Source organism: Corvus moneduloides, chromosome 5, assembly GCF_009650955.1.
Source record: "Corvus moneduloides isolate bCorMon1 chromosome 5, bCorMon1.pri, whole genome shotgun sequence".
NCBI classification, from domain to species: Eukaryota; Metazoa; Chordata; class Aves; order Passeriformes; family Corvidae; genus Corvus; species Corvus moneduloides.
In genome coordinates, this window is record NC_045480.1 from 61,704,726 (window position 1) to 61,712,923 (window position 8,198).

The following is an 8,198-nucleotide window of genomic DNA, read 5'->3' on the forward strand; positions in this document are numbered from 1 at the left end:
TTGCAGAAGTCCAGCAAGGGCTCGTTCACAAGCCGAGCCGGCTGAGGGCGTCCTCGCTTCTGCGAAAGGGAACGCGGAGCCGTAGCGCTTCACCGCACAGCGTGGAGATAGGCAGCTTTCCTAGTCGTTCAGCCTTGCAGAGTCCCTGCAGCTAGAGCTCAGCCAGGAGCAGGCGTCAAAGCAGAAGGCCTTCCTAAAGCACCCCTTCTCCGAGCAGCCTCCGGAAAGGGCGCATGCCACTGCGGCTCTGCGCCTTTCTTCTAAGACAGACGCCCGGCTATGCTTTCGTGCTCGCAGCTCCCTTGGCAGCCTGCAGCAGTGGCTCTCATGGAGAACGAGCAAAGAGCTTCGATTAGACGTCTCGCACACAGGAGCAAGGTGCCAGGACGCCACCACGTTCTTCCTCAGCCCTTCTCGTGGCCCGGATTGTGGGGCTGCCTTCAAAGCCGTGCGCATTGAAAGACTCCTGCAGCAAGTGCTTCTCCCCTGGCACACTTGGCTCAGCGAGAGCTACGTGGGCAGCGTGCACTCAGCGAAAGCGAAAGGGTGTCCTTGGAGCTCGAGCTTGTTGGAGAGGATGAAAGTTTGGTAAGAAAGTTTCCCAGCTATGTAGGCTTGGCAGCAAGATGTGTGAATGTAGAAACTTAGCATGAGGTAGAAATGGAAGCAAGTTTTGACAGAGAGCAAAAGGAGTTTTGCTGAAACCCTGATCGCTGAAGAAGTGAGAAGGCAAAGGTTGGAGATGGAGTTGGAAGGAGATTTTTTCCATGATTAGGACAACGGTATGTGACTACAAGTACAAGCACCTGTTTTTCAGCAAGGAAGTAAGTCTCAAGAAGGGCATAAGGACCTAGAAAACATGTTTTTACCAGAAAGAGAGCTCTCGCAGGCAAACAAGAAATGTCGATGGAGCAAGAAGAAGAAGGGGGTGGGGGGGGGGTTGGGGGGGTGGGGGGTCTGAGAATTCTCCGTGGTAAGCTTAAATTGTAAGTTGCTTACTCTTGCGATTGGATAAGAATGACTATAATGCGGCAATGGTAGTAGTCATGAGAGGCTACAGGCAAATGTCAAGGTATCACTGTGTATGGTGCTTACTGCTTGTAGTGTATGAAGATACTCAGCAAAGAAAACTATAGAATGCTTTGTGACTTGAACAGAAAGCGGCTCCCGGTATGCCTACGAGCTGTAGCTGACAGCTGTAGGGCTGGCTCTGCATACCCACTCCCTGAAACGCTGTAACTTCGCCTATGCAAGAAAGAGCTTTCAAGAGAGCCGCCTGAAGTGCAGCCAGCCTTCGTGAGCCTTTCTCCTCTAGAGCTGTGCAAAGAAAGCGTGCACGCTACAGCGTGGGTGCGTGCAGCATGCACGAGCAAAAGCGGCGAAGTTGAGTGCCCTCGCTGGCCTTCCCTTTTGTGCGGACAACGTGAGGCGAAGAACGAAGCCGCAGAGCACCGGGCTTGCGTGTGCAGTGCACCGAGTTGCAGAAGTCCAGCAAGGGCTCGTTCACAAGCCGAGCCGGCTGAGGGCGTCCTCGCTTCTGCGAAAGGGAACGCGGAGCCGTAGCGCTTCACCGCACAGCGTGGAGATAGGCAGCTTTCCTAGTCGTTCAGCCTTGCAGAGTCCCTGCAGCTAGAGCTCAGCCAGGAGCAGGCGTCAAAGCAGAAGGCCTTCCTAAAGCACCCCTTCTCCGAGCAGCCTCCGGAAAGGGCGCATCCCACTGCGGCTCTGCGCCTTTCTTCTAAGACAGACGCCCGGCTATGCTTTCGTGCTCGCAGCTCCCTTGGCAGCCTCCAGCAGTGGCTCTCATGGAGAACGAGCAAAGAGCTTCGATTAGACGTCTCGCACACAGGAGCAAGGTGCCAGGACGCCACCACGTTCTTCCTCAGCCCTTCTCGTGGCCCGGATTGTGGGGCTGCCTTCAAAGCCGTGCGCATTGAAAGACTCCTGCAGCAAGTGCTTCTCCCCTGGCACACTTGGCTCAGCGAGAGCTACGTGGGCAGCGTGCACTCAGCGAAAGCGAAAGGGTGTCCTTGGAGCTCGAGCTTGTTGGAGAGGATGGAAGTTTGGTAAGAAAGTTTCCCAGCTATGTAGGCTTGGCAGCAAGATGTGTGAATGTAGAAACTTAGCATGAGGTAGAAATGGAAGCAAGTTTTGACAGAGAGCAAAAGGAGTTTTGCTGAAACCCTGATCGCTGAAGAAGTGAGAAGGCAAAGGTTGGAGATGGAGTTGGAAGGAGATTTTTTCCATGATTAGGACAACGGTATGTGACTACAAGTACAAGCACCTGTTTTTCAGCAAGGAAGTAAGTCTCAAGAAGGGCATAAGGACCTAGAAAACATGTTTTTACCAGAAAGAGAGCTCTCGCAGGCAAACAAGAAATGTCGATGGAGCAAGAAGAAGAAGGGGGTGGGGGGGGGGTTGGGGGGGTGGGGGGTCTGAGAATTCTCCGTGGTAAGCTTAAATTGTAAGTTGCTTACTCTTGCGATTGGATAAGAATGACTATAATGCGGCAATGGTAGTAGTCATGAGAGGCTACAGGCAAATGTCAAGGTATCACTGTGTATGGTGCTTACTGCTTGTAGTGTATGAAGATACTCAGCAAAGAAAACTATAGAATGCTTTGTGACTTGAACAGAAAGCGGCTCCCGGTATGCCTACGAGCTGTAGCTGACAGCTGTAGGGCTGGCTCTGCATACCCACTCCCTGAAACGCTGTAACTTCGCCTATGCAAGAAAGAGCTTTCAAGAGAGCCGCCTGAAGTGCAGCCAGCCTTCGTGAGCCTTTCTCCTCCAGAGCTGTGCAAAGAAAGCGTGCACGCTACAGCGTGGGTGCGTGCAGCATGCACGAGCAAAAGCGGCGAAGTTGAGTGCCCTCGCTGGCCTTCCCTTTTGTGCGGACAACGTGAGGCGAAGAACGAAGCCGCAGAGCACCGGGCTTGCGTGCGCAGTGCACCGAGTTGCAGAAGTCCAGCAAGGGCTCGTTCACAAGCCGAGCCGGCTGAGGGCGTCCTCGCTTCTGCAAAAGGGAACGCGGAGCCGTAGCGCTTCACCGCACAGCGTGGAGATAGGCAGCTTTCCTAGTCGTTCAGCCTTGCAGAGTCCCTGCAGCTAGAGCTCAGCCAGGAGCAGGCGTCAAAGCAGAAGGCCTTCCTAAAGCACCCCTTCTCCGAGCAGCCTCCGGAAAGGGCGCATCCCACTGCGGCTCTGCGCCTTTCTTCTAAGACAGACGCCCGGCTATGCTTTCGTGCTCGCAGCTCCCTTGGCAGCCTCCAGCAGTGGCTCTCATGGAGAACGAGCAAAGAGCTTCGATTAGACGTCTCGCACACAGGAGCAAGGTGCCAGGACGCCACCACGTTCTTCCTCAGCCCTTCTCGTGGCCCGGATTGTGGGGCTGCCTTCAAAGCCGTGCGCATTGAAAGACTCCTGCAGCAAGTGCTTCTCCCCTGGCACACTTGGCTCAGCGAGAGCTACGTGGGCAGCGTGCACTCAGCGAAAGCGAAAGGGTGTCCTTGGAGCTCGAGCTTGTTGGAGAGGATGAAAGTTTGGTAAGAAAGTTTCCCAGCTATGTAGGCTTGGCAGCAAGATGTGTGAATGTAGAAACTTAGCATGAGGTAGAAATGGAAGCAAGTTTTGACAGAGAGCAAAAGGAGTTTTGCTGAAACACTGATCGCTGAAGAAGTGAGAAGGCAAAGGTTGGAGATGGAGTTGGAAGGAGATTTTTTCCATGATTAGGACAACGGTATGTGACTACAAGTACAAGCACCTGTTTTTCAGCAAGGAAGTAAGTCTCAAGAAGGGCATAAGGAACTAGAAAACATGTTTTTACCAGAAAGAGAGCTCTCGCAGGCAAACAAGAAATGTCGATGGAGCAAGAAGAAGAAGGGGGTGGGGGGGGGGGTGGGGGGGTGGGGGGTCTGAGAATTCTCCGTGGTAAGCTTAAATTGTAAGTTGCTTACTCTTGCGATTGGATAAGAATGACTATAATGCGGCAATGGTAGTAGTCATGAGAGGCTACAGGCAAATGTCAAGGTATCACTGTGTATGGTGCTTACTGCTTGTAGTGTATGAAGATACTCAGCAAAGAAAACTATAGAATGCTTTGTAAGTTGAACAGAAAGCGGCTCCCGGTATGCCTACGAGCTGTAGCTGACAGCTGTAGGGCTGGCTCTGCATACCCACTCCCTGAAACGCTGTAACTTCGCCTATGCAAGAAAGAGCTTTCAAGAGAGCCGCCTGAAGTGCAGCCAGCCTTCGTGAGCCTTTCTCCTCTAGAGCTGTGCAAAGAAAGCGTGCACGCTACAGCGTGGGTGCGTGCAGCATGCACGAGCAAAAGCGGCGAAGTTGAGTGCCCTCGCTGGCCTTCCCTTTTGTGCGGACAACGTGAGGCGAAGAACGAAGCCGCAGAGCACCGGGCTTGCGTGCGCAGTGCACCGAGTTGCAGAAGTCCAGCAAGGGCTCGTTCACAAGCCGAGCCGGCTGAGGGCGTCCTCGCTTCTGCAAAAGGGAACGCGGAGCCGTAGCGCTTCACCGCACAGCGTGGAGATAGGCGCTTTCCTAGTCGTTCAGCCTTGCAGAGTCCCTGCAGCTAGAGCTCAGCCAGGAGCAGGCGTCAAAGCAGAAGGCCTTTCTAAAGCACCCCTTCTCCGAGCAGCCTCCGGAAAGGGCGCATCCCACTGCGGCTCTGCGCCTTTCTTCTAAGACAGACGCCCGGCTATGCTTTCGTGCTCGCAGCTCCCTTGGCAGCCTCCAGCAGTGGCTCTCATGGAGAACGAGCAAAGAGCTTCGATTAGACGTCTCGCACACAGGAGCAAGGTGCCAGGACGCCACCACGTTCTTCCTCAGCCCTTCTCGTGGCCCGGATTGTGGGGCTGCCTTCAAAGCCGTGCGCATTGAAAGACTCCTGCAGCAAGTGCTTCTCCCCTGGCACACTTGGCTCAGCGAGAGCTACGTGGGCAGCGTGCACTCAGCGAAAGCGAAAGGGTGTCCTTGGAGCTCGAGCTTGTTGGAGAGGATGAAAGTTTGGTAAGAAAGTTTCCCAGCTATGTAGGCTTGGCAGCAAGATGTGTGAATGTAGAAACTTAGCATGAGGTAGAAATGGAAGCAAGTTTTGACAGAGAGCAAAAGGAGTTTTGCTGAAACCCTGATCGCTGAAGAAGTGAGAAGGCAAAGGTTGGAGATGGAGTTGGAAGGAGATTTTTTCCATGATTAGGACAACGGTATGTGACTACAAGTACAAGCACCTGTTTTTCAGCAAGGAAGTAAGTCTCAAGAAGGGCATAAGGAACTAGAAAACATGTTTTTACCAGAAAGAGAGCTCTCGCAGGCAAACAAGAAATGTCGATGGAGCAAGAAGAAGAAGGGGGTGGGGGGGGGTTGGGGGGGTGGGGGGTCTGAGAATTCTCCGTGGTAAGCTTAAATTGTAAGTTGCTTACTCTTGCGATTGGATAAGAATGACTATAATGCGGCAATGGTAGTAGTCATGAGAGGCTACAGGCAAATGTCAAGGTATCACTGTGTATGGTGCTTACTGCTTGTAGTGTATGAAGATACTCAGCAAAGAAAACTATAGAATGCTTTGTGACTTGAACAGAAAGCGGCTCCCGGTATGCCTACGAGCTGTAGCTGACAGCTGTAGGGCTGGCTCTGCATACCCACTCCCTGAAACGCTGTAACTTCGCCTATGCAAGAAAGAGCTTTCAAGAGAGCCGCCTGAAGTGCAGCCAGCCTTCGTGAGCCTTTCTCCTCTAGAGCTGTGCAAAGAAAGCGTGCACGCTACAGCGTGGGTGCGTGCAGCATGCACGAGCAAAAGCGGCGAAGTTGAGTGCCCTCGCTGGCCTTCCCTTTTGTGCGGACAACGTGAGGCGAAGAACGAAGCCGCAGAGCACCGGGCTTGCGTGCGCAGTGCACCGAGTTGCAGAAGTCCAGCAAGGGCTCGTTCACAAGCCGAGCCGGCTGAGGGCGTCCTCGCTTCTGCAAAAGGGAACGCGGAGCCGTAGCGCTTCACCGCACAGCGTGGAGATAGGCACTTTCCTAGTCGTTCAGCCTTGCAGAGTCCCTGCAGCTAGAGCTCAGCCAGGAGCAGGCGTCAAAGCAGAAGGCCTTCCTAAAGCACCCCTTCTCCGAGCAGCCTCCGGAAAGGGCGCATGCCACTGCGGCTCTGCGCCTTTCTTCTAAGACAGACGCCCGGCTATGCTTTCGTGCTCGCAGCTCCCTTGGCAGCCTGCAGCAGTGGCTCTCATGGAGAACGAGCAAAGAGCTTCGATTAGACGTCTCGCACACAGGAGCAAGGTGCCAGGACGCCACCACGTTCTTCCTCAGCCCTTCTCGTGGCCCGGATTGTGGGGCTGCCTTCAAAGCCGTGCGCATTGAAAGACTCCTGCAGCAAGTGCTTCTCCCCTGGCACACTTGGCTCAGCGAGAGCTACGTGGGCAGCGTGCACTCAGCGAAAGCGAAAGGGTGTCCTTGGAGCTCGAGCTTGTTGGAGAGGATGGAAGTTTGGTAAGAAAGTTTCCCAGCTATGTAGGCTTGGCAGCAAGATGTGTGAATGTAGAAACTTAGCATGAGGTAGAAATGGAAGCAAGTTTTGACAGAGAGCAAAAGGAGTTTTGCTGAAACCCTGATCGCTGAAGAAGTGAGAAGGCAAAGGTTGGAGATGGAGTTGGAAGGAGATTTTTTCCATGATTAGGACAACGGTATGTGACTACAAGTACAAGCACCTGTTTTTCAGCAAGGAAGTAAGTCTCAAGAAGGGCATAAGGACCTAGAAAACATGTTTTTACCAGAAAGAGAGCTCTCGCAGGCAAACAAGAAATGTCGATGGAGCAAGAAGAAGAAGGGGGTGGGGGGGGGGGTGGGGGGGTGGGGGGTCTGAGAATTCTCCGTGGTAAGCTTAAATTGTAAGTTGCTTACTCTTGCGATTGGATAAGAATGACTATAATGCGGCAATGGTAGTAGTCATGAGAGGCTACAGGCAAATGTCAAGGTATCACTGTGTATGGTGCTTACTGCTTGTAGTGTATGAAGATACTCAGCAAAGAAAACTATAGAATGCTTTGTAAGTTGAACAGAAAGCGGCTCCCGGTATGCCTACGAGCTGTAGCTGACAGCTGTAGGGCTGGCTCTGCATACCCACTCCCTGAAACGCTGTAACTTCGCCTATGCAAGAAAGAGCTTTCAAGAGAGCCGCCTGAAGTGCAGCCAGCCTTCGTGAGCCTTTCTCCTCTAGAGCTGTGCAAAGAAAGCGTGCACGCTACAGCGTGGGTGCGTGCAGCATGCACGAGCAAAAGCGGCGAAGTTGAGTGCCCTCGCTGGCCTTCCCTTTTGTGCGGACAACGTGAGGCGAAGAACGAAGCCGCAGAGCACCGGGCTTGCGTGCGCAGTGCACCGAGTTGCAGAAGTCCAGCAAGGGCTCGTTCACAAGCCGAGCCGGCTGAGGGCGTCCTCGCTTCTGCAAAAGGGAACGCGGAGCCGTAGCGCTTCACCGCACAGCGTGGAGATAGGCACTTTCCTAGTCGTTCAGCCTTGCAGAGTCCCTGCAGCTAGAGCTCAGCCAGGAGCAGGCGTCAAAGCAGAAGGCCTTCCTAAAGCACCCCTTCTCCGAGCAGCCTCCGGAAAGGGCGCATGCCACTGCGGCTCTGCGCCTTTCTTCTAAGACAGACGCCCGGCTATGCTTTCGTGCTCGCAGCTCCCTTGGCAGCCTGCAGCAGTGGCTCTCATGGAGAACGAGCAAAGAGCTTCGATTAGACGTCTCGCACACAGGAGCAAGGTGCCAGGACGCCACCACGTTCTTCCTCAGCCCTTCTCGTGGCCCGGATTGTGGGGCTGCCTTCAAAGCCGTGCGCATTGAAAGACTCCTGCAGCAAGTGCTTCTCCCCTGGCACACTTGGCTCAGCGAGAGCTACGTGGGCAGCGTGCACTCAGCGAAAGCGAAAGGGTGTCCTTGGAGCTCGAGCTTGTTGGAGAGGATGGAAGTTTGGTAAGAAAGTTTCCCAGCTATGTAGGCTTGGCAGCAAGATGTGTGAATGTAGAAACTTAGCATGAGGTAGAAATGGAAGCAAGTTTTGACAGAGAGCAAAAGGAGTTTTGCTGAAACCCTGATCGCTGAAGAAGTGAGAAGGCAAAGGTTGGAGATGGAGTTGGAAGGAGATTTTTTCCATGATTAGGACAACGGTATGTGACTACAAGTACAAGCACCTGTTT